We start from the raw sequence: 27,630 nt of genomic DNA, 5'->3' as shown, positions 1-27,630 counted from the left end.
ATGTTGATGCAATGAGAATTTGTGCCTATATTGTGCCAGTCCGGAGCACTTTCTCAAAGACTGTTCTATACTTCCTCCGGGTCCGGGAGATTGCTCTCAACTTAGACAAGTAGGAGTGGCTTCCCTAGATGTTAATATTACCTCTCCTCATTTGACCACCCCGGTTCCAGTATTTTCCTCTGTGAAGACATCTTTTATTGCTTCTGCTCTTTTGGACTCTGGTTCCGCTGGTAACTTCATTGGTGCCTCCCTGGTCCATAAACACTGTCTTCCAGTGATGCATCTTGCCTAGACAAAATATGAACTGTAAGGTGCAATTTCGCACCGAACTCCTCGTCATGCAAGTAGGAAATTTGCATAAGGAAAACATTTTGTTCTGTGTGGAACTTCTTCTTGATCTTCCTTGGCTTCAACGTCATTCTCCACAACATGCCTGGAAATCTGGTGAAATCACTTGTTAGGGACAATATTGCCAAGATCACTGTCTTGTTTCCCCTGTGATATCTTCTGTGCATGTTAAACTAAGATGTAAATTGGGGACATTCTTCCAAAGACTCTTAGGAATGGACTACTAGGTGTTACACCGTCTACAGACTAATATAACCAGCAGCTGATTTGTTGTGGAACAAAGACACAGAATTGCGCTGAAATATTATTCCTGCCTCCTCTGCTAAGGCTTAGGAAGTTGAGGCAGCTTGTTGAAATGTATGAGGCAACACACAGCTCTCTGCCCCTCTCTGTAATATAATGCTGTGGAAAGTCACTGGGAGGTTAATGGCTGCAGTAAAAATCCCTTTCAGTGAAAAAAAGCACTGGTCTCTGAGTCGCTGTCCATTTGAACGGTGACGTCACTAGAAGGTGGAACGCTACTGGAAAAAGCTTTTCTGTGTAACACACACACAGGCTGTCCTTCCTATCTCTCTGCAGTGTAATGAATGAAGTGACAAGCCGGAATATGGATGACGATTATATAGGGATGTGACATCACAGGGGGGACTGGCTGCTGATAGGCTGTATCCTGCATGTGATTCAGGGTCATCCTGCCTACCTGCCTTCCTGCCTTGCCTTTCGCCTTCCCAGCGTTCCTTGCCCTATGTACTGACATGTGGATCCACCATTTTAGATGCCCTGGAGCCCGGACTGCACTATATGGGAGTTTAATTAAGCGATTTGAGGTGATATTCGCATTTATTGCAAACCAAATTTTTCATGAAATTCGTAACGAATTTGGATTTGTCAGATTCAATTCGCTCATCTCTAGTAATAAGGTTTATTTGGAGTTGCTCGAAAATCTGGAATTTTTGTGGGTGTAAAGAGAGATGACCCATGCAGTAAAGTACTCTATCTGATCAGATATATGAAAACATGTCAGAACTAAAAGTGATTTCATAATCCAGAATAATTCTCCCATTTCCAGTAGCCTCGCCCTGTCTCCAGCTAAAACTGATGGTACAATACCTGGTTATAGTTGTATTCATTTGGATTGATATAGGTTGGTATCCTACTTCGGTTTATACCAGCTTTTTCTGTGAGGGTGGATGGTAAATATAGGGCTTCTCATTATTAAAAACAAGGAACTATGTAAAACTACTTACTGCCATGCTTAGATATTCTTCTTCTATCTTATGCTGCCTTCATATTGGGTTCCATATAACACTGACTTTGAAACTGTTTCACTTATAAACCTTTGAACGAAAAACAAATTTTGGGGATTTTCAAAGTCTACTCAAAGCCCAAGTACCAAAATGCTCCTATAGAATCACACTCACATTATTGCCCGCAAAATGTCAATATAAATATAGTTCATCACAGGCTTAGCTTACAGGGGTGCATAGGTAGAAGTTCTTCCCTGGTGCCCGATGACTCATAAATTGAAAACTCCAGTTGGGGCATATGTAAGGGTATGAATATGTGTTTAAATTGCATCTTTACTCCCCTTTGAACTCTATCTGCATCCTTGCGGTGTATTTAGAGTTGAATCTGCAGGCAAAGTGCTTGAGCCCTATGAGTGCAGTCTGACATAATTTATTAGATTCCAAGGGACACTATAATGTAATATCACACAAAAGGCACTATTAATGTGCTGATGCCACTAAGAGGGTCCCAATAACTAAATGGGGCACATAGAAAGGCACTATTACTAGTGCACAAAGGGAGTTACTATCACTGTTTAGGACACAAAGGTGCACTGTTAGTATCTGAGGGAACTATCTGTTAAGCTCTTTTTTTTGGGGGGGATGGGGGGGAAATAGAAGGCATAGTGTTGGGCGAAGCAGAAGGATGACATCTGGACAGCAAACGCTGCAGAGATTATTCATGGCCGATAGACCAGGAAACGTCTTTATGACGGTCTGGGTAAAATGGAGAAGGAAAAAGGAAAGTTAAGAATTCCATTTAACAAAGACATCAATTGTCACTGATCACTTGTATAGTTTGAAGGCTGCCTATGTAGAACTGATATTTGACACTGTATGGTCACTGTGTGGTTGTAATACCAGTCTGTGGTTTTGTTCATTCTTTAAATGGTGGTAATATGAGGTTCAAAAGTTCTAAAGATTTGCTAAAAGTATGGTGATACTGTTATTTAGACACTATATGGTGGCTTAGTAACTGTTGATTATTATTTAGAGGCTTTCTACAAAGTTCAGAGAGAAAAGATTCCTGTGTACTTCCCAGAAGTGGTCTAAAACGATATCCTCACATGTACACTTGCTCACCGATATTCTGCTTGTTAGATATATTTGTATGACTTTGAAACAATTTCATTTATAACCCCTTAAAGGGGTACTCCGCCCCTAGACATCTTATCCCCTATCCAAAGGATAGGGGATAAGATGTTAGATCGCCGTGGTCCCGCTGCTGGGGACCCTGGGGATCACCGCTGCGGCACCCCGCCATCATTACTGCACAGAGCAAGTTCGCTCTGTGTGTAATGACGGGTGTTACAGGGGCCAGAGCAGCGTGAAGTCATGGCTCCGCCCCTCATGACATCACGGCCCGTCCCCTTAATGCAAGTCTATGGCAGGTGGCATGACGACCGCCACGCCCCCTCCCATAGACTTGTATTGACGGGGGCGGACCGTGACGTCACGAGGGGCGGAGCCGTGACGTAACGATGCTCCGGCCCTTGTATTGCCCGTCATTACGTGCAGAGCGATCTCGCTCTGCGCAGTAATGATATCGGGTGCTGCAGCAGCGATCCCCGGGGTCCCCAGCAGCGGGACTCCGGCGATCTGACATCTTATCCCCTATCCCCTTATCCCTTATAGGGGATAAGATGTCTAGGGGCGGAGTACCCCTTTAAACCAAAACACTTACATGGGATTGGTATAAAACCATGATTTCTTTTTACTGATCACCTCTTTAAGGGAAAACTGTCAGCTTGCTACCCCCCCCTCCCCCCCCCCCCCCCGGTACTGGCTGGTAGTGCGGGGGACGCTAATCAGTTTGATGTATACTGTGCCCAGATCTGCCTCACCGTTCGGCCATAATCTTCTATTTTCGGTATATGCTAATTGGGTGCCAACTTGCACCAGCCAGACTAACTGGCACTCTGACGTCAGCGTTTCTGGCCACAGCGCCGCCCAGCTCATCAATATTCCTCTTTTCCCTCCGCCTATTCCTCTTCTCCCTGCTCTGTAATGAAGAGAGGGGGGAGGAATACAGGGCCCATAAACAGCTGTACATGCTGTGTGTGTGTGTGTATTCAGAACTGTAACTATATTAGTATCAAAACCTAGTAACCAAAACTAGAAGAAGAAAATATATATATATATATATATATATATATATATATATATATATATATACATTTTTTTTTTTATGAACAACCTTGTCAAAAAGGCCTCTGTCTTTGTGCTGCTGTATTTGTATGACAACCCAAATATATTTCTTGTTACATTGAATTGATAGCAACATGTAAACAAATGGATGTTGTCAAGTCTTTTTTGTTTACAGTTTTCTTGGCACTTAACAGCTCGCAGTGTAATCCATCTCTGGTAAATTGGTGACTTCATCCTGGCCGGCCGCTGTCACATAAATATGATGCACAGTTACCTTGAATTATCAGTGCACTCAGTCTTCATTTGTCTTTGTTTGTCTGCACACATCAGGAAGTGGCCTTCAGTTCAGTGAAAGGATAACTTGCTTAATTAATTGGAGTGTGACATTCACCACATATTTCTATAATGATCATCATAATTTTATATTGTGCTTTGAATCTGTAATTCAAAAATACATACTGTATTACATACAGGTACAGATGTGTCCTAACTTAACTTATCTCTAAACTCTATATATGCTAAGATGTATGGTGTGAGATTACCAGCTGTTCACAACAACATGATTTTGTGACGCCCAGTGGTTGTTATGTAAATTAAGTCATTTCAGTGTTCTGATTTTCATAAATTGCAGCCCTTAAAGAGGTACTCCATCACTAGACATCGCCAGTAATCTGGCATGAAGTGGAACTAGCTTCTTGCATGCGGATTACCAGGGTGCCAGGCAGGAGATTGTGGGAATCCTGCTATTTTATGTGTATGGCCAGTTAGGAAAATTATACATAAGGAGGAAAAATGTTTGCACAGTTGTATATTATATGAAAGACTCATAGTTAGAAGTGAGATCCAGTGTAATGCTACACAGATAAAAAGTAGTGATGAGCGGCATCTGCCATTTTCAAATTCGCGATATTTCGCCCTATATAGGATATTTGTCCTATATTTGTGAAATTTGCATATTCAATATATTTGCGGTTATTTTTGCATGCGCATATGTGCATGCTCATGCACATGTGCGCATCCGGATAACTATCTGCCTATCTATCTTTATCATCTATCTATCCATCTATCTATTTCTCTATCTCCTAATATTCTTTAGTGACGATATTCACGAATATGAGGATATTCGCAAATATTCGCATATTCTCATATTTGCAAAAATTCACTCTCCAGTCTAATACAGTAAATAGTATAGGAGCCTTCTTTAGACCTCAAGCTGGCAGCAGGGAGGGATGAGATCACCGTGATCTGTTCTGTGGGAAAAAAGAAAATTACAATTATTTGTAATTGTGAATATACAGTGCTATATTCGCCATATTCGCGAATATGCAAAATTCTCAATAAATATTCATATTCACGTTCAACACTAATAAAAAAGTACATATGTGTACATCTGCTGGCCAAATTAAGTTTTGAAGAGTCCCCCGGGGGGGGGGGGGGGATGAGTGAAAGCCCATAATGCACCCACTTGACTATCTATCACAGGCACATATAGAGCAGGTAGTTTACTCATAGCCATATCCCTGTCCATGGAAGTTATGGAGTCAGTCAAGTTAGGGACTCACTAAGATTTAGGAAGGACCCACTAATCAGCCATCAGTAGAAGCCAATTTTTCTTAGAGAAGGGGTCCATAGAGTAATTGTCTTGTGTGACACACAGGCTCCAGGTTCATTTCAGAAAAAAACTGGCCTGGTCCAACTGCTGGAGCCCCCGTTATCTTTGGACAAGGAATGAAGCGGCAGACACGCATGTGCATCAATACTTAAAAAAACATGCATTTTTATGAGAGCACCTGGAGATAGGAGTAGTTATGGTGGGGAAACTCCTTTGAGTTGATGGAGTAGGCGACATCTTACAAAAAAGAGAGTTGTCTTTTTTGTAACATGTAGTCCTTCTTTCTTAACAAAATCCCACCATCTCCAGAACTTTTACAAAAACTATAATGTTTGTGTAGTTAAATAATGGATAAATAAACAGGATTTATAAAAATTACACTTATTAATACTTTTGCACAATATCATCTGGTTTTTAGGTTGGCTTCACCCTTCACCCTTTTTTTTTTTTTTTTGTGCACCACTATAATAATGTATCAATCAAAAAGAACTGTAATACCTTTATTATCATATGCTGTACATTATATTATGAGTTTTCTAACAATAAACGTTTACATTTAGTTGTGTATGTAATATTTTCAAAGTAAGAGGGACATCATTTTACTGTGTATATAATATATTTTTAACTTTTATTTGGGGAGAGGTTAAATACCAATAGTTTCACCATTCTTTTTTTAATCTTTGTTCTGCAAAAGTTTACGGACTAACAGTATTCTGCAGTTCATTATGATTACAGCAATGCCAAATTTGCAAATTCGAAACACTTTTTTTTTTAGAAGATAACTTTTTTTTTGTTGTTGCAGCATTCAAAGAACTAGAACACATTTTTATTTTTTTCATGGACAGAGCTGCATGATGGCTTGTTTTCTACAAATAAAAGTTGACAGTCCACTACAACTTGTAGTTTTTGATCCCCTTTTATTCTATAAAAAACTATTAAATCAGTTTTAGAATTTGTATTTATTTTTATCGGTGTTAACTGTGCAGGATAAATAATGTGATTATCCTATGGGACGTTTCAAACTTGTCAGTACCAAGTATGTATAGGGTTTTTCTTCTTTGTAAGAAAAATAAGTCATTGTTACAACAGTGTCTGGCTCAATTTTTGCATACAATCATCGTGTTTACACAAAAACACCATCAGCCACCACTTTCTAACAGGGTGTACCCCAAGGGAACTACAAGTAATATCATTTCTAATACAACCCTCATTTCAGTGTGCCAGCCTACAGAATGTGAGGAGTCCCTGTAAAATCCCTTGGGTCATTATGACCACCAAGACACCAACCGTCACTATTGTGGTGGACCACCGGTGTATGGTGGGACCACATGTGTAGTGGTGGAGGTGGTGGGGCCAGATGGTATTAACCCCTGGGGCAAGATGTTATTAACCCCTAGTGTTCGTGACGCCAGAGTGGTATTTGGGTACCGGGACCACACAAACACTATCTCTGCTATTCTAATGGCTAGTTAAGGAAAGGAGAGTCCATAACCAAATATGGTTTAACGGAGGCTTTACTGACTTAAGACAGATGGAATTATCTTCACAGCTAGGCCAGATTCCCAGAGAGGTGGCCAGGAACCCAGAAGGACCTTGCAGCTTGCTGGGACCAACTATACTTGTAATAGACTTGAGACAATTATCTTGAGGCTTGACTATATGCAAGACTTGACTATTTGTAGTAACAGCAGACATGGACTTTTGACTTACTGGAATGACTGTAGCTTTGTGGTCTTCCAGATGCTGGTCACTAGCACTGAGATCTCTGGTGGTTGCTGTGCTCAGTAGCAGGTGGTAAGAGAGGAGAGAGAAAATAGTAATGGTTGCCCCTTTATATAGTGGGGGCTGGACTAAGGCACATTGATCAAGCTGCGGGTCATAGATTAAGCTGGTGCTCTCTGGGTAACATCATGTGACAACGTAACATAACGTGACATTTCACAGGTCCTTTAGATGACTCGCAAGTCCTTTAGATTAGCTATACATTAGGACACTGGCTACACATAAGGTAGGATAAATAACATTATAGAAACAGCAGGGGTGACCCTGCAGGGGAGCCCCCAGGTCACCGAGGGACTCAACCTGACAGGGCCTAACTGCAGTTCTGTCCTGTACTGGGACATTACACTATCATGAGGACTTATCTATAAAAAATCTTTCAAAACAAATTAAAAACAGATTGGTTGGTGTACTTAACCTGTTGGGGACGAAGGACGAATGCATACGCCCTTGCGTCCTGGTACTTATGGACGAAGGGCGTATCCATACGCCCGTGGGAATTTCGGCCCCCGCCGCGCGCCGGGAGGGGACCAGGCCGGGGTGACTGCTGATATCTATCAGCAGGCACCCCGTGCAAATGCCCAGGGGGGTCATTAGACCCCCCCCCCATGTCGGTGATCGGCGCAAATCGCAAGTGAATTCACACTTGCGATTTGCGCCGATTCCGGGTCATTACGGGTCTATAGTGACCCGGTGACCCGGAATAGAAGGGGGATCGCGGGTGTCTAAGACACCCACGATCCCCCTAAAGCGATAGGAGTGAGGTGGCAGAGTTGCCACCCCTCCTATCTCTGCTATTGGTGGTCTAGACGCGACCACCAATAGCAGATTAGGGGCGGAGGGGTTTACTTTCGTTTTCCCCGTCCTGCCCTCCCACAATAGGCGGGGCAGAATGGGGAAAATGAAGAGGAGCGGCGCCGGAGTCCATTTACCCCTCCGGAGACAGCGGAGCGACGGGGATCGGCGGTCGGCGACGGAGATCTGCGGCTGCGTGCGGCAGAAGAGGACGGCTCCCGGATGTGACGGAAGCCGGTGAGTAGTAGCCTAGCAACATCTAGAGGGCTACAGTCTGAGACCACTATAGTGGTCTCTAGACTGTAGCCCTCCAGATGTTGCAAAACTACAACTCCCAGCATGCCCAGACAGCTGTTTGCTGTGTGGGCATGCTGGAATTTGTAGTTTTGCAACAGCTGGAGGTCTGCAGTTTAGAGACCACTGCACAGTGATCTCTATACTGCCCTCCAGATCTTGCAAAACTACTACTCCTAGCATGCCTACACAGCTGTTTGCTGTCTGGGCATGCTGGGAGTTGTAGTTTTGCAACATCTGGAGGTCCACAGTTTGGAGATCACAGTGCAGTGGTCTCTAAATTGTAGCACTCCAGATGTTGCAAAACTACAAATTCCAGCATGCCCACACAGAAAACAGCTGTCTCGGCATGCTGGAAGTTGTAGTTGCGTACCTCCAGCTGTTGCATAACTACATCACCCAGCATGCCCTTCTGTGATCAGACATGCTGGGAGTTGTAGTTTTGCAACAGCTGGAGGCACACTGGTTGGTAAATACTGAGTTAGGTAACAGAACCCAACTCAGTATTTTCCAACCAGTGTGCCTCCAGCTGTTTCAAAACTACAACTCCCAGCATGTACTGACAGACCGTGCATGCTGGGAGTTGTAGTTTTGCAACAGCTGGAGGCTCATTGGTTGGAAAATACTGAGTTAGGTAACAGAACCTAACTGAAGGTTTTCCAACCAGTGTGCCTCCAGCTGTTGCAAAACTACAACTCCCAGCATGTACTGACAGACCGTGCATGCTGGGAGTTGTAGTTTTGAAACAGCTGGAGGTTTGCCCCCCCCCCCCCCATGTGAACGTACAGGGTACATTCACACGGGCGGGTTTACAGCAAGTTTCCTGCTTCAAGTATGAGCTGCGGCAAATTCCTAGCGGGAAACTCACCGTAACCCGCCAGTGTGAATGTACCCTAAAAACACTACACTACACTACACTAACACCTAATAAAGAGTAAAACACTACATATACACCCCTTACACTGTCCCCCCCCCCCCCCAATAAAAATGAAAAACGTATTGTACGGCAGTGTTTCCAAAACGGAGCCTCCAGCTGTTGCAAAACTACAACTCCCAGCATTTCCAGACAGCCACTGATTGTTCAGGCATGCTGGGAGTTTAGCAACAGCTGGAGGCACCCTGTTTGGGAATCACTGGCGTAGAATACCCCTATGTCCACCCCTATGCAATCCCTAATTTAGTCCTCAAATGCGCATGGCGCTCTCTCACTTTGGAGCCCTGTCGTATTTCAAGGAAACAGTTTATTGGCCACATATGGGGTATCTCTGTACTCGGGAGAAATTGCACTACAAATTTTCGGAGGCTTTTTCTCCTTTTACCCCTTATGAAAAGGAAAAGTTGGGGTCTACATCAGCCTGTTAGTGTAAAAAAAAAAAAAAAATTTACACTAACATGCTGGTGTTGCCCTTTACTTTTTATTTTCACAAGAGGTAAAAGGAAAAAAAGACCCCCAAAATTTGTAACGCAATTTCTCCTGAGTACGGAAATACCCCATATGTGGGCGTAAAATGCTCTGCGGGCACACAACAAGGCTCAGGAGTGAGAGCGCACTATGTACATTTGAGGCCGAAATTGGTGATTTGCACAGGGGTGGCTGATTTTACAGCGGTTCTGACATAAATGCAAAAAAATAAATACCCACATGTGAGCCCATTTTGGAAACTACACCCCTCACGGAATGTAATAAGGGGTACAGTGAGCATTTACGCCCCACAGGGGTCTGACAGATTTTTGGGACAGTGGTACGTGAAAATGAAAAATTACATTTTTTCGTTTGCACAGCCCACTGTTCCAAAGATCTGTCAAACACCAGTGGGGTGTAAATACTCACTGTACCCCTTATTACATTCCGTGAGGGGTGTAGTTTCCAAAATGGGGTCACATGTGGGGGGGTCCACTGTTCTGGCACCACGGGGGGCTTTGTAAATGCACATGGCCCCCGACTTCCATTCCAAACAAATTATCTCTCTAAAAGCTCAATGGCGCTCCTTCTCATCTGAGCATTGTAGTTGGCTCGCAGTGCACTTGACGTCCAAACACCTGTGGGGTGTTAAGGCTCACCGTACCCCTTGTTACGTTCCTTGAGGGGTGTCGTTTCCATAATAGTGTGCGATGTGTTTTTTTTTGCTGTCCTGGCACCATAGAGGCTTCCTAAATGGGACATGCCCCCCAAAAACCATTTCAGAAAAACTCACTCTCCTAAATCCCCTTGTTGCTCCTTCGCTTCTGACCCCTCTACTGCGCCCGCCGAACACTTGACATACACATATGAGGTATTTTCTTACTCGAGAGAAATTGGGTTACAAATTTTGAGAGGATTTTTTTCCTTTTACCCCTTGTAAAAAATTTAAAAACTGGGTCTACAAGAACATGCCAGTGTAAAAAATGAAGATTTTGAATTTTCTCCTTCACTTTGCTGCTATTCCTGTGAAACACCTAAAGGGTTAACACACTTACTGAATGTAATTTTGAATACTTTGAGGGGTGCAGTTTTTATAATGGGGTCATTTATCGGGTATTTCTAACCAGAAGACCCTTCAAATCCACATCAAACCTGAACTGGTCCCTGAAAAATTCCAATTTTGAAAATTTTGCGAAAAATTGGAAAATTGCTGCTGAACTTTGAAGCCCTCTGGTGTCTTCCAAAAGTAAAAACTCATCAATTTTATGATGCAAACATAAAGTAGACATATTGTATATGTGAATCAATATATAATTTATTTGGAATATCCATATTCCTTATAAGCAGAGAGCTTCAAAGTTATAAAAATTCTAAATTTTCTAATTTTTCATGAAATTTTCTAATTTTTCACCAAGAAAGGATGCAAGTATCGCCGAAAATTTACCACTAACATAAAGTAGAATATGTCACGAAAAAACAGTCTCGGAATCAAATTTATAAGTAAAAGCATTCCAGAGTTATTAATGCTTAAAGTGACAGTGGTCAGATTTGCAAAAAATGCTCCCGTCCTTAGGGTCATAATGGACTCCGTCCCCAAGGGGTTAAGGGTGGAAACCCAGACACCAGCCAGTATCTGTTAGAGATATGATTTGCATATGAGTTATTTTTAGTACCAGCTTTAAGAACATGTGTAAACTGTATAATGCAGCTGTCACCCCAAAAATGGTTTCTGACTCACGGCATGATGGGGACAGAACTCACTGTTCTACATTTTGAATACCATAAAGCATTCAAGGAAAGAGTGCAGAGTCAACAGAAAGCATGGGCCACATGGTCATATACTCCAACATAGATAACGAAAACCCAGAATTAACCAGTCCTATCCAAAGTGGTTTCTAACCAAAGTGATTATTTCAATCTACTGATCTACTGAATCAATATACTTAAAAGGCAGCATTAACAATTGGTGAACCTGCATTGGGACCACTATTTGGTCCAGCTGTGGCATGAATTTCCACTTTATCCGCATCCCTCGGACACAGGTAAAATTGAAAACTTTGGTAGACAAAAGCAGGGAATGATCAGTGCCATGCCCCACTTAAAGAGTGGCGAAACAGAGAGTCATGTGCTCCCTATCCTGCTGCTTACTCTTGAAGGCCATAAGTTTATTCAAGCCTACAAGAGGTCAAGAGGGCATGTCAGCATCACACCAGCCACATGATAACATCATCACCCTGCTTTTTCCAGCATTGTAAGAAGAGAAAATAGGAGCTACATGGGAGATAAGGGTAGTAGCTTTTTAATTTTTTCTTTGTGCACAGTGAATTAAGGTTCAGGTGAATTAAGGTGGTCTGCTATCCACCTAATATATGAGCTATTTAGCTAATGGAGGGGTTATTTACCTAATGGATGGGGTTATTTACCTAATAGATGGGGGTTATTTACCTAATGGATGGGGGCTTTAACCTCTTCAGGAAGTGGGGCATATGCATATGCCCTGCATTCCGAGTCCTTAAGGACGTAGGGCGTATGCATACGCCCGTGGGAATTCCGGTCCCCGACGCTAGTCAGTTGGGGACCGGACCGGGATGCCTGCTGGAATCATTCAGCAGGCATCCCGACACATTGCTGAGGGGGTCCTGAGACCCCCCCCCCATGTTGGCGATCGCAGAAAATCGCATGTCTCTGGTGACCCGATCACCCGGAAAATAGGGATGATCGGAGCTGTCAGTGACAGCCCCGATCATCCTAAAGGAATAGGAGCGAGGTCGCAGTGCTGCAATCTCCTCCTATCCCCTGCCCTTAGTCAGAAATTAATTCTGACCAATTGCAGGGCAGGACAGTGGGTTGCCATGGGTTCTGCCCACCCCTGGATGTCGGGCAGAACGGGGGGGAGAAGATAGAGGCTGGGAACCTGCAAAGAAGATGGCATGGGGACCTCTGATCACCAGAGACATCAGCGGAGATCACTGCGCAGGTAGGGAAGCGGCGGTGGTGGGGGGGGGGGGGTGAGGAAGGAAAGTTACAGTAAAGCGATCTTTATTGTGGCAACCAGTAGGAAGGCCTAACTGCAACTCACAGCATGCCCAGACAGCCAAAGGCTGTCTGGGCATGCTGGGAGTTGTAGTTTTGCAACATTTGGAGGGTCACAGTTTGGAGACCACTGTTACAGTGGTGCCCAAATGGTAGTCCTCCAGATGTTGCCCAACTACAACTCTCAGCATGCCTAGACTGCCCAGGCATGCTGGGAGTTGTAGTTCTGTAACATCTGTCCCTTCAGATTTAGCAATTTTCATGAAATTTTTTAAAATTGCTGCTCTACTTTGAAGCCCTTTAATTTTTTTAAAAAAGTAAAAATATTTCAATTTTATGATACCAATATAAAGTGGACATATTGTATTTGGGAATAAAAATTAAAATTTTGGGGAATATCCATTTTCCTTACAAGCAGAGAGCTTCAAAGTTAGAAAAATGCAAAATTTTCAAAATTTTCATGAAATTTGGGGATTTTTCACCAAAAAAGGATGCAAGTAACGATGAAAATTTACCACCAAAATAAAGTAAAATATGTCACGAAAAAGCTTTCTCAGAATCATAATATTCGGTAAAAGCGTTTCAGAGTTATTAATGCGTAAAATGACGGTGGTCAGAATAGCGAAAAAGGGTTCAGTCCTTAAAGGGGTTATCCAGGAAAAAACTTTTTTTTTTAAATATCAACTGGCTGAAGAAAGTTAAACAGATTTGTAAATTACTTCTATTAAAAAATCTTAATCCTTTCAGTACTTATGAGCTTCTGAAGTTTAGGTTGTTCTTCTCTGTCTAAGTAATCTCTGATGACACGTGTCTCGGTAACCGCCCAGTTTAGAAGAGGTTTGCTATGGGAATTTGGTTCTAAACTGGGCGGTTCCCAAGACACGTGTCATCAGAGTACAGAAAAAAACAACCTTAATTTCAGAAGCTCATAAGTACTGAAAGGATTAAGATTTTTTAATAGAAGTAATTTACAAATCTGTTTAACTTTCTGGAGCCAGTTGATATAAATAAAAAAGTTTTTTCCTGGAATACCCCTTTAAGGTGAAAAAGGGCTGCGTCCTTAAGGGGTTACATCTAATGGAGGGGCTACTACCGTGCTGGCCACTTATACCCTATCTAAAGGATAGGGGAAAAGTTGCCTGATTGCGCTGCGTCCCACCGCTGGGGACCCCCGCGATCTCGCACGCAGCACCCCGCTCTCATCAGGCCCCAGAGCAAACGGGTCTGATGACTGTCGATCACACGGCTGGAGTATCGTGACATCATAGCTCCGCCCCATGTGACATCACACATCTGTCTCACCCCCTGCCATAGACTTGCATTGAGGGGGCGGAGCTGTGACGTCACGATCACTGGCCCCGCCATCAGACCCGGAGCGGATGTTCGCTCCGGGGCCTCATGAGAGCGGGGTGCTGCATGCGAGAACGCGGGGGTCGCCAGCGGCGGGACCCCGGGTGATCAGGCAACTTGTCCCCTATCCTTTAGATAGAGGATAAGTTGTCGGCATGGTAGCACCCCTTTAACGAATAGATGGCAGCTACCTACCAAACGCATGGGGGATATTTATTTAAGGAAAGGGATACTTACATATTGGTTGTGAGGCTATTTACCTTATGGAAGGGATATTTAGCTAATTGAGGTGATAAGGGCAATTTATAGTAAAGGGTGGGTACTCTTTACCCAATGGAGGGGATACCTACATAACGGAAGGACTATTTGTCTAATGGAGGAGCTAGCTACCTAATGAATGGAGTTACCTACATCAAGAAGGGGCTAAATACCAAATTGATGAGGCTACCTACCTAAAGGAGGGGCTATCTACATAATTTAGGGGAGTCATCCTATCTGTCTAATGGGGGAGTCTACCTTTCTATCTAATGTGGAGGCTGCCAATCTAGTGGTGGTGTGATTTTAATGAAAAAGGGGGAAAGTAATATTGCAAAGGGGGCACTATTTAAGTGGAGGGAGAACCTACCTAATGGGGGATTATTGGCACAAAGGGATCAATAATGCAGGCTTTTCCTACCTGTCTACTTAATAGGGGTTCTAAGAGGCATGTGGTGGTATACCTACCTACTGTATGGGGGTACCAATGGAGGCATTATTACCATTTGGGGTGCTATAGATAGGGAGTTTGTATAGAGGTGCCAAGAATGCTAGAAAACAGCTATAGATAGGATGTTGGCCTGACAACTCTGCAGAAACGAGTCACGTCTAGAAATAAATCTTCAGAGCAGTCTGAGCCAGATAAAAAAGAAAAGGAAAGATAATGATTCCAATAAGAGAAGATGTCACACATGTCACGTGTGAGTCCAAACCTTTCCCAATGTGGAAGCTTTTACACATACCATCTTTGCAGTAATCATGTAAAAACATGAGTTTTTTAACAGATGTTCTTGAACATTGCTAATCATGGGCCGGCAGTAACAAAAAGCCACTTAGTCAGCTGGTAAGCGTATCCTTATGATGCACTTACAGTAAAATACTTGCTCCTTCCTCCATCACTGGAAGTAATGCCCTCCAGTGCATTATGATGCCATCATCGCATTCCTGTAGAGCAAGAGAAGGAGTAAGAGAAGCTGTGCTGGTGCATTCCATGGCAACTGGAAGCCTAAAGCCAAAGGAAAGAAAGTATGTTGCTTTATATTTATTTACTAGCTGAGTACCCGGCGTTGCCCGGTTTTTCCTTCCTAATCCTTTTTGGGGAGGAAAATAAACAAAGGAGGAAGCTTTTGACTTCATATGCAGTCCTCATATATTGTTGTCATATCCCGACCCCACATCCCGACCTCCTGTCCCGACCTCCTATACCGTCCTCCTATCCTGTCCTCCTATCCCGACCTCCTATCCCGTCCTCCTATCCCGTCCTCCTATCCCGTCCTGCTATCCTGTCCTCGACCTCCTATCCCGTCCTCCTATCTCGACCTCCTATCCCGACCTCCTATCCCGTCCTCCAATCTCGAGCTTCTATCCCGACCTCCTATCCTGACCTCCTATCCCGACCTCCTATCCTGACCTCCTATCCCGACCTCCTATCCCGTCCTCCTATCCCGACCTCCTATCTCAACCTCCTATCCCGTCCTCCTATCCCGACCTCCTATCCCGACCTCCTTTCCCGTCCTCATATCTTGACCTCCTATCCCATCCTCCTATCTCGACCTCCTATTCTGACCTCCTATCCAGACCTCCTATCCCGTCCTCCTATCCCGACCTCCTTTCCCGTCCTCATATCTCGACCTCCTATCTTGACCTCCTATCCCGTCCTCCTATCTCGACCTCCTATCCCAACTTCCTATCCAGACCTCCTATCCTGTCTTCATATCCCGTCCTCCTATGTTGTTCTCCTATCCCGACCTCCTATCCCGACCTCCTATCCCGACCTCCTTTCCCGTCCTCATATCTCAACCTCATATCTTGACCTCCTATCTTGACCTCCTATCCCGTCCTCCTATCTCGACCTCCTATCCCAACCTCTTATCCAGACCTCCTATCCTGTCCTCCTATCCTGACCTCATATCTTGACCTCATATCCCGTCCTCCTATCTTGTCCTCCTATCCCGACCTCCTATCCCGACATCCTATCCCAACCTCCTACCCAACCTCCTATCCTGACCTCATATCTCGTCCTCATATCCCGTGCTCCTATCCCGACCTCCCATCCCGTCCTCATATCCTGACTCGTAATATGTGTAGCAGGTAATGAAATAGCTCCAGCCTAACGGAAATTAGATGGGAACATACATTTCCCATTGATTTGCATGGGACTTTAAAAAAAAACCTGACCCTCACAAATGGGGGTAGTTAAGGGTTAAATTAACTATCCTATATTTTAAGTGGACATATAAGTAACATGTGACCAAGTATTATCGAAATATCTTCAGCCGTTTGGAAGTTATGCAGTAACATATATTTCCCATTGACTTGCATGGGACTTTAAACATAAGCCCCGCCCCTGGAAAATGGGGGTGAGTAAGGGTTAAATTACCTATCCTATGTTTGTTGTTGACATATAAGTAACATGTGTGCCAAGTTTCATGTTAATATCTTTAGCTGTTTGAAAGTTTTTGTGGAACATACAAACATACATACACACACACACACGTTGAGTTTTATATATATAGATTTATTTTGCAAGGGCGGTTGACTGCCTATAGAGAGGTGTACAAGGCGAAAAATACCTACAGGGGGTCCTACTTATGAGGGGGTAAACTACAGGAGGCACACAACCTACAGGGGGGCACCTACAAATGGCAAACTACCTAACTAAAGGGGTCCTACCTACAGGATCAAAACTACCTACAGGAGGCAAACTATCTACAGGAAGTCTTATATCCAGAGGACAAACTAACTACAGGGGTTCCTAGCTACAGTGAGGTCCTACATTCTGGAGGCAAACTACCCACAGGGATGTTCTACCTATAGAAGGTGAAGTACTGCCTATAGGGGGCCATATCTACATGGGGAAAACAACCTACAGTGTCCCTACCTACAGAAGGAAAACTACCTACAGGGGGCAACTATCTCCAGAGGGACTAACTACAGGGGACAACTACCTCCTAGGGCTACTTATCTACCTACTTACTTGGGGCACCTATGCAATAGGGGAAACCACCTAAAGTGGCCTGTCTACTTATTGGAGCATCCTAACTATCTAATGGGATGGAACCTAACTACTCCCTAACCCACTTATCTACATACCTACGACTTGTCTCTTCTGAACCTGTGGGACAAACATCTTAGGCTCTGGACTTTTCTGACATGCAAACAGTAATAATTCCCCAATGGTCTTCCACATAGTAGGACACCAAGGGGGAATTATTACTGTTTGGGTGTCAGAAAAGTCTGGAGCCTAAGACATTTGTCCCACTGGTTCTGCAGAGACGAGTCGTGGCTAAAAGAACTTGTCATGGGAGTGTAGGCTGGATAAAGAAGAACAAGGAAAGTGAACAATAACTGCCTTGTAATGCTTTGCATAGTCTACTTCCAGGGGTCAGCAACCCCTGGCACGCGTGCCACTCACGGCATTCGGAGTGCTTTTGAGTGGCACACGGGGCCCTGGGTGGAGAGGGGGCCTGTCAGGCAGAGGCGCTCAGAGTGAGCCACAGGACCTGCGGCTTCACTGAGAGAAGACCTGTGACCTCTGCCCTCACGCAGTGCAGGCATTCATGATATCACTCATCGGTGCCTGCACTGTAGCAGGAGAAGAACACAGCCAGCTTGTGCTGCCCAGGAGATCCCTGTGTGGGAAAACGGTGAGTAAAGTTTTTTTTTTTTTTTTATCGTCCTGGCATCTAAAGGGGGGTAAAGGTGAAAGGGATGTGGGTGCCGGTGAGGAGAGGTGCAGGTGAGAGGGACGAGGGTGCAGGTGAGTGCAGGTGAGGGGGTGTAGGTGAGAGGGGGTGCAGGTGAGAGAGAGGGGGGTGTAGATGAGAGTTTTTTTTTTAACACTTTATTTACTGATTGATAAACCTTTTATTTTTATATTTTTCACTTTTTACTTTACATCTGTACTGCAGCACAGCATAACTGTCAGTATCACACAGGCTGCCATACAGGAGATCATCAGCTGGCCTCCTGCTGCCATGGCAACCAACAGGACCCTAAGATTGGGAAACAGGGGGAGCCTTCTCCCCCTGTCATTCTCATAGATACCGTGATCAGTACCGATCACACCATCTATGGGGTTAATCCTGCTGAGGCCGGCACGATCCCAGTCTCAGCAGCTGCGGCGGGATCACGGCTGTGATTGACAGCTGGATCTCATTGTTGTTCTCCTGCGCCGTGCAGGAGAGACACAGCATGTATGCATAGGTCCAGTTGCACAAACATATTCGCAGCTTGGGTGTATGTATACGTCCAATAGTGGGAAGGGGTTAAAGAGGTATCTCCATTTTTTAAAGTTATACCCTATAGAGGATAAGGGAGAAATAGGGGATAACTAGGTAATCAGTGGAAGCCTGACCACTGCGACCCCCACCAATCACAAACATGGAGGAGGAATGTCCCCCAAAATGAAGAAAGTGGACTAGCACTTCATTCATTCTCTATAGAGTGACACTGCTCTATAAACAATGAATGGAATGTTGGCTCTGGTGTGTTATGAGATTTGTAAGGAGATTTGGTGTGGTTAGGAGCAATTGTGGTGGGGTCCGCTGGTAGCAGTAGAGAGTCATCTTCACCGATATAGACAAAACCTTGCACCGGCCCAGCATGTGACTCGTTCTACTAAGACCATCTGCAAGTTATCTTCCACCAGGTTGTCTAGCAGGTTCCTATCATATTGTGTATTTTAGATCTGAGGACAGTTTTGAGTTTCTAATGACTGCCCAGATATCCAAAGATGAATGGAAGCGAGACAGATAGATAGATAGACTGTTTTTAGTTTTTATTTGGAGCTTTGTGATTTTCCACTCCTATTCCTGTTTCTATATATACTACACACAGATTTGTTTTGGTTTGACGTTATGGTTGTTTTGCATTAACAAATTTATATTTGCCATTTAAACCTTTACCTGATAGCACATTGCCTCATTTGTGCTTCATTTGTGATGGGCTTCTGTACTTGAAGGTAGTTATTATTTATAGGTTTCGATAATAATTTAACTAAATGGAGATGAATAGTAGGAATTTTCTGTTGTAAGTGAATAAAGAGCTGTTATTTGTGGTATTATAAATTAGAGTGCTGTACATTAGTGACAGAATAGTCTGAAGCTTTTGACACCTAGGTCTATGTATCTTTGTACAATGAATTAAGTGCTTGCTGCTTGCAGGTTCAGTAAAAAAAATTAATTATCTACCTAATGAAAACCGCCGCAGTGTTTGTAGGAATAATTCTTCACTATTAGTTAAATCAAACACAGCATTTATGTGAGTTTATATTTGCTAGAAGGGGAGAAAAGCCTTTCTTTCACAAAGGCTTAACGGAGAGCAATTTTACTGTATATGAAACATTAGGTAACAGATATAGACATAAGACAAGGGTTTAGACATAATTCAACAAATATCCATTAGACATATTTAACCGTGAACAAATAGCGGTCATGTCAATAGGGTAGGAACAATGGTCCCCAGCAGATTACCTTAGTATGACATAGAGTTGTTAAAACCTGTAGCAAACATTATCACCATCTATGGCTGCCAAATTGCATCAACAGCTTTTTGTGGATCATTCAAAAGGCAAATTTTTATTTTCATTTGCCATAAATCAATGTAACTTGGACTCGACCAGGTTTAATATAAGGATATGTTGGCACTTCTGTGGAATCTGCAGTGATGCACAGGGTAGGGTAAAGCCACAGGTAGAAGAAAGATGATACCCAGCACTCACCAGTTATGGACAGTAAATATTTATTATGCCATTGTGTAGTACAAGGATGCATTTCGGCGTGGGAGCCTTCCTCAGCTGTCTGCCTATGGCAGATAGCTGAGGAAGGCTCCCACGCCAAAACGTGTCCTTGTACTACACAATGGCATAATAAATATTTACTGTCCATTACTGGTGAGTGCTCAGTATCATCTTTGACCAGGTTTTAGAGATCTTGGCAGCTAGGAAAATAAAGTAAATCTCTATTAAATGGTCTTAAAACTTTAATAACTACTACGTGTGACCAGGTATGATACGATAGTTATAAACTATTATAACTTTTAGTATTACAGTGGTCCCTAGAGTAACAGGATGACCATGTTAAAACCATTGTATTTTGAGACTGTAACTTCATGGAAAACTGGTAATTCGTTCCCCAAAATGTCATCCACTAATAGGAAAAAGCGAGGATTAAATAAATATAAATAGATCATGGATACAGATAAAGCAAGTACTTACATATTAAAGTAAGAAAAGCTTCTTTAGGGCCCTGTAAAGTACACACAGTGTCCCAACATGGTAAAATGGAGCTGCCGTTACCTGGTGTCCATGGGAGAAGCTAACCGTGGTACAGGTAAAGAGTAATGTTGAGGCCATTTACATTGAGGGATCACTGTATTAATATATTTTGGACTCTTTGAAATAATTATGGATCAAATAATACAGTCATCGATTAGGATCCTCATCTGTCAGCCAGAGTGAAGAGAAAATTTCTACTGAAGACCTGTCCTGTTCTGCTTAACAAAGTGCAGCCTATTGATTTGAATGGGCATAGTGTAATGTCTAATTTCTCCTCTGATGGTGCTGTGGAGAGATTGAACTATGACTGCCAGGTTTACCATAGATCATATCTAAATGCTAAGGGACACGTTGTGTTCCTCTAGCTGCCAAGGATGAGAACGAAGGAATGGATCTATATTTCTTAAAGATCATTATGCTGATTTTAGCAAAAATAGACTTCAAATTGGTTTTAACTGATATTTAACTATTTCTTCATAAAGAGGATGTCGAGCCATTAGTTTGCATGACGGAAATGACTGATGTGACATATGTAACAGATATAACATTGCATACAACTGACATAACTGTGTCAGTGTCAGTTGACTGTCTATCAAATGACATATGTTCCCATAACCACATACAGTAGCTAACATTGGAGCCTGAGAAAGAATAGCCAAAAGCAGTTATAGCAGGTAGCCCAAGCCAAGAAACACATCCAAATCCTTGGACTAGGGATGAAATGCAGATAAAGATAAAGTAGACATGGAATGTGCATAGAGCTTATGGTTTTGTTGAATTGGTAAAAATGTTATTCTTGTAGGAGAGCCATTCTTTAAAAAGTACCTGTCACCAAATAAACTTTCTAAACTAACTCAGGCTATGTTCCCTACTACTCTTAACACTACTCCCACCCTTAAAGCTGTGTATCTTACCTTTCTTGCTCACATAGTGCAATATCCCAGCAGGAGAAACTGGGTGTTTCCCAGTAGGCATGACATCACTGAAGCCTGCTGGGGGACCACTTCTGCCCTCACATCTTTGCAGAGCTGTGATGAATAGAAGACCTCCGGCTCCGTGCAGCTTTCAGTGAGGCTCTATGCATGTTTCAGTGAGGCTCTCTGCAACCTTTCATGAGGCTTTTTGCAGCTTTCAGTGAGGCTCTTTGCATGTTTCAGTGAGGCTCTATGCATCTTTCAATGAGGCTCTATGCATCTTTCAGTGAGGCTCTTTGCAGCTTTCAATGAGGCTCTGTGCAGCTTTCAATGAGGCTATGTGCAGCTTTCGATGAGGCTCTGTGCAGCTTTCAGTGAGGCTGTGTCCAGCTGTCAATCAAGCTCAGCGCAGAGGAATAGTTCACTAGTTTGGTCTCCTGCCAGGCTGGGAGGAGACCAAATGCACTGTAATAATTGTGTCAGGGAACAAAACAGAGCCACCTAGTTAAAAGCAAGTGAATAGGAAAGTGTCTGCTAAATACACAAGAAACACTAAATTAAAAGTTTTATTTGGTGACAGGTACTCTTAAACATTAATTTTTTTTCTACTTGTGAAAAGCACAGTGAAACATTCTTAGCCAACTCCATATTCCGTTGGTGAAGGAGAAATTGTACATAAGAAAGTGAATGAGAAATTGTTGCTAGCTGAAAGACAGCTTTAAATGATATTTTATATGAATAAAAGACAAGTGTATAACACTTGCGTCCAGTGACCCTGACCTTGAATTGCATTGTTGAATTTATTGCATAAAAGCATCTGTATGTTATTTAACATGACAGTCTCAAAGTGTCCATTTCCTATTTACTCTAAACTTCAACTGTTTTTCCAAATGACAGGTGACCTAGGAAAACGTCTTGCAATAATAACTGTTTGGATGTTTTGTGATCGCTGACGGTAATGATTTAAAGGATATATTGTTAGTACAAGACGTCCTGCATGAAACAAGGGCACTGTGTGTATTTCAAGGTAGCTTAAGACAGGTCAGAAATATTTTAGCAACTTAATAAATAAAGAATAGAAATACAAAAAGGTAAAAGCTGAATAGAAATAAGGTACGCAATTACAGTGTTATTATGGTGATTTAAAGGGGCATTTCCACTTGCCTGGTTCCTAGAAGCTCAGTGCTCTGTCCCGCCCTTCCTTCCTGGTGTAGGGTCAGGACATTCTAACTTGATTGGCACATCAGGCCAGCAGCGCTACTGACCTGAATGTGCATGCTTCCAATGCTGCTGTGAGTACTTACAGTGGCATCAAGATCAAGCAAAGTGTTGCTACACTGGTGCCAAGTAGCTGTAGACAGGAATCATAGGGACTGTTGGAATGGAGGCTACTGCAGGAGAATGCATGCTCCTGAATCCTAACCATCCCCAGTAATAAGCGAGCTAGCATCCACTGTGCAAGCGTAGCACAGGTCTTGACCACAGGAAACCATCTGTCAACAATTGAATTGAATTTGGGGAAGGGAGACCTGTGAATCTGTACCAAAAGTATTTATGTAATGAAAGTATAGTACAAAAGTATGGTACTTATTATGGCTAGGTGGATCTTTACAGGTCCATTTGATGAGATGTGAATATTACTTTAAGGAATAAAGCTGGTTTTATTTATGTTTACCGAATGTGATTGCAGATGACCTTGATAGAGTCTACTTATGAGCTTCAGTAGAAGGTGATTTCTATGCTGAATTCCAACAGGTTGAATGAATTTTAAATAGATTTGTCCTTGTTATAGTGCTAGACTTGGTAATACTAGGTTTTTCAAGCTTGTGCCATCTAAAGATAAAATGTCTCAGGAAGGACTTAAATTATGTCTACCCTTGTAATATGACCTCCTAATTAACTGATTGTCCTTTAAAACATGATGCTAAGTGCTTGAAGAGTGAATTATACATAAGGATCTCGAACTTTAATTAAAAGCATCTGTTAATCTTGAGAACTCACATAGTTCTATTACCTTCAAACCCTGCCCGATTTTATTCTTTAAAGACATAGATTTGTTTTATGGATTCATGATAGAAATAACATTTGTGGAATACAAAACTGTTCAGTGAGCTCATCGAAGCAAAGCATATAATGTTATTATCAGCACGATGAGAATTTAAACAGTAATATTACTGCCACAAAAACCAGGGATATAGCAATGAATTTATTGCACTTGTATGACATGTAATAAAGGAGTCTCTTTTTCCTGTTCTGTTCTGAAGAATACAGTGAGAATATTTAATAAAAATTGCAATTTTTATGAGATTTAATATATTGAAAGAAGTAGGGAAAAGATAAAAAAAAGGATACAGCGATACCACTTTACAAACTATTTATGAGGTCTCACCTAAAGAACTGTTCCATTTTTGATGACTGCATCTTAAAGCGGGCAAAAGACAGACTGAGACTGTTTCTCTAAGAGTTCAAAATGGCTGTAGAAGTGACAAATAAATAAATAATTACGGGGCCCATGTTATCAACTATGAATGAGAATAAGGTTAAAGAAATATGAGGATGACTTTCAGTTGATCTCTACTGTAGGTGCCAGGCATGCTTTGAATAAAGAATATTTAAAGTTATTTTTATCATTCTGGTTATAAACCATAAGTGTATTTCAATGATAATGGCATGTCACATTAAAACATATGCAATGCATTCTAGTTTATTGATATTAAAGGGGTACTCCGGTGAAAACCTTTTTTCTTTTAAATCAACTGGTGGCAGAAAGTTAAACATATTTGTAAATTACTTCTATTAAAAAATCTTTATCCTTCCTGTACTTATTAGCTGCTGAATGCTACAGAGGAAATTCCTTTCTTTTTGGAACACTGATGACATCACGAGCACAGTGCTCTCTGCTGACATCTCTGTCCATGCATACCATGCATAGCAGATGTATGCTAAGGGCAGCATGGTGGCTCAGTGGTTAGCACTACTGCCTTGCAGTGCTGGGGACTTGGATTCAAATCCCACTAAGGACAACTGGGTTCAAATCCCACTAAGGACAACAAAAGTGTTTTTATTATTACAATGATGTCAGCAAAGAGCACTGTGCTCGTGATGTCATCAGAGAGAATTCCAAAAAGAAAAGAGTTTCCTCTGTAGTATTCAGCAGCTAATAAGTACAGGAAGGATTAAGATTTTTTAATTGAAGTAATTTACAAATATGTTTAACTTTCTGCCACCAGTTGATTTAAAAGAAAAAAGGTTTTCACCGGACCCTTTAAATTCAGTTTAAGCATCAGTACAAGACCTACTATAGCCTCACATAATCCTGTCACCAGATGGTATATTACAAACTGTGGCATCTCATCCTTCTTAAAGGGGATCTGTCATCACTTTTATGCTACCTGCACCCCAAGTCATCAGGACATCGCTCGTGGCTTTTACCCCACCCAGCCAGCCTTGCTTGATAGATCTCTCCCTAGACTCAAACAGAAAAAAATTAGGTAGGCAATACTCTAACTGCCAGTATTGGTAATAATGAAGGTGCGTGTGGGTGCGTATATAACCCAATAAAACTCTGGCCCTGCAAAAGCCGCTGTGGTTCAATGATTTAAAGCGGCCGCTTTAAATCATGTAAGTGTAGCGGCTTCTGCAGGTCCAGAGTCCTGCCGCCACTGCCCGATTCCTTCCCCATCCCCAGCTTTCATATTTACCTGTCCTGGGGCTCACTCCTGCAGGCTCCGGCTGCGTCCTACGCTGATGCTGTGTGCTGCGCAATGACGAGTGACGTTGCGTTGAGGACGTCGCTAGTCAGTGTACAGCGACAGCACAGGATGCCACTGGGACCGGAGCCTGCAGGAGCGAGCCTCAGGACAGGTAAATATGAAAGCCATGGATGTAGAGGGAATCAAGTGGTGGGATCCTGGCCCTGCAGAAACCACTGCAGTTACATGATTTAAAGTGGCCGCTTTAAATCATTGGACAGCAGCAGCCTTTGTGGGGCCAGAAAGAGTTTATCGGTGTATAACACGCAGATAGACTTTAAAAATGTGTTTTATATGCTGATATATATGGTCAATGGCATTGTGGTTATCTGTTGGGAAGAAGGAGGCATAAGTCCATTCTATTCTTCCTACATGGATTTTTGTCCTTAAAGTGGTATTCCCACAACTTAATGAGAATCTGAATGCTATTTTGGCAACACTTAACCCAATATACTGGGTTGTAGTGCAGGGGAATAGCTTTAAAAAGAAGGGTAACTTACAAGTTTAGGTTAAGTATGTCCTAAGTTCTGCCCATTACAATTGCTTTGCCTTTGCACTCAAGTGCGCAATGTAGGTGGAGAGCGGCTCGTCCAGCTCCCCTGCCTCATCTATATTCCGCCCCCGGCCATCCCTTTCCATGACATGGGAGTGACATTTAAGGATGCCCCCCAGATGATGTTCATATTTCTTGTTCCCTTAATGAGCTGTATCTCCCCAGTGCCAGCAGCACTTGTGCAGTGCCAAACAATAACACTCCCACCACCATCCTTGACTGTAGTCAAGACACACTTTTCTTTGTCCTCCTCATCTGGTTGACACCACAAAAGCTTGACACCATTTAAACAAATAACTTTATCTGTGGAGTAATCCACATTCGTAGGTTGCTTGTCTTTAACAAACTGTTTTGTGGGCCTTCTGCTTCCCCTATTAATGATAATAATATCCACAAAAATATTGTCCCATCTTTGATCCCATTTACAAATAATGTATCATCAGTACACCTACTCATTAATAATGCTTTCCTATGATCCTAGATAGTAGTGATGCCCTCTTGTGCCCCAATATAGTAATGATGCCCTCCTGTGGGTCATAAAGTAATATTGTTCTTTTGTTCCCTTATATGGTAATACTGTCCTCCTGTTCCCCCATATAGTAAATATACCTGTCAGGATTCGGCAGGCTGGAGGTGGATCCTCTGTGTCAGAGAAGAATTGTCGTGGACCGTGTCGGTGGACCAGTTCTAAGTTGCTACTGGTTTTCACCAGAGCCCGCCGCAAAGCGGGATGGACTTGCAGCAGAAGGTCAGGGCAGGCAGCAAGGATCGTAGTCAGGGGCAACGGCAAGAGGTCTGGAACACAGGCTAGGAACACACAAGGAAATGCTTTCACTGGCACAATGGCAACAAGATCCGGCAAGGAAGTGCAGGGAAAGTGAGGTATTATAGGGAAGTGCACAGGTGAAGATACTGATTAAAACCCATGCGCCAATCAGTGGCGCACCGGCCCTTTAAATCGCAAAGACCCGGCGCGCACCGCGAGTGGGCGCGTCCCGCATCGCGAATCGCATCCCGGCTGGGGACATAATCGCAGCGCACCCGGTCAGCGGGTTTGACCCGGGCGCTGCGAACAGTAGAACGCCGTGAGCACTCCGGGGAGGAGCGGGGACCCGGAGCACTCGGCGCAACAGTACCCCCCCCCCCCTTGGGTCTCCCCCTCTTTTTAGAACCCGAGAACTTGAGGATAAGGTCCTTGTAAAGGATGTTGTCCTCGGGTTCTCATGACCTCTCCTCCGGGCCGCAATTCTCCCAATCTACAAGAAAAAATCTTTTACCTCTGACCGTCTTGGATGCCAGAATTTCTTTAACCGAGAAGATGTCAGAGGACCTGGAGACAGGAGTAGGAGCAACAACCTTAGGAGAAAAGCGGTTAAGGATGAGTGGTTTAAGGAGAGAGACATGAAACGCATTAGGAATACGGAGAGAAGGAGGAAGAAGGAGTTTGTAGGAGACAGGGTTGATTTGGCATTTGACTTTAAAAGGACCAAGATAACGTGGTCCCAGTTTATAACTGGGGACACAGAAGCGGACATACTGGGCGGAGAGCCACACTTTGTCTCCAGGAGAAAAGACAGGAGGAGTTCTTCTTTTTTTGTCTGCATGTTTCTTCATCCGGGATGAGGCCTGTAGGAGAGATTTTTGAGTCTCTTTCCAGATGGTGGAGAAGTCCTGAGTCACCTCATCAACAGCGGGCAAACCAGAAATCATGGGAGTGGGGAGGGGGGGAAGAGGGTGACGGCCGTACACCATGAAGAATGGGGATTTAGCAGAAAACTCAGAGATTTTGAAGTTGTACGAGAATTCGGCCCATGGTAGGAGATCGGCCCAGT

At 43.1% G+C, this 27,630-nt stretch overlaps 2 long non-coding RNA genes across 2 annotated transcripts in view; one reads left to right on the top strand and one right to left on the bottom strand.

Moving 5' to 3' along the window:
• Positions 1-3,853: 3,853 nt before the first annotated feature.
• LOC130272673 (uncharacterized) lies at positions 3,854-21,076 on the bottom strand. Its single transcript, XR_008843682.1, has 3 exons — positions 20,601-21,076; positions 15,174-15,308; positions 3,854-4,220 (listed from the first exon to the last, which is right to left on the bottom strand). It is a non-coding gene; the product is annotated as an uncharacterized LOC130272673 (long non-coding RNA).
• The window catches only part of LOC130272674 (uncharacterized), a 75,250-nt gene continuing 65,502 nt past the window's right edge, over positions 17,883-27,630 (top strand). Inside the window, exons 1-2 of the long non-coding RNA XR_008843683.1 lie at positions 17,883-17,949; positions 22,391-22,448. This is a non-coding gene — a long non-coding RNA (uncharacterized LOC130272674). The remainder of the gene's footprint in view (positions 17,950-22,390; positions 22,449-27,630) is intronic.

This window comes from Hyla sarda, chromosome 5 (genome assembly GCF_029499605.1).
Source record: "Hyla sarda isolate aHylSar1 chromosome 5, aHylSar1.hap1, whole genome shotgun sequence".
In the NCBI taxonomy this organism is placed as follows: domain Eukaryota; kingdom Metazoa; phylum Chordata; class Amphibia; order Anura; family Hylidae; genus Hyla; species Hyla sarda.
This window is presented reverse-complemented; position numbering and strand designations above follow the sequence as displayed.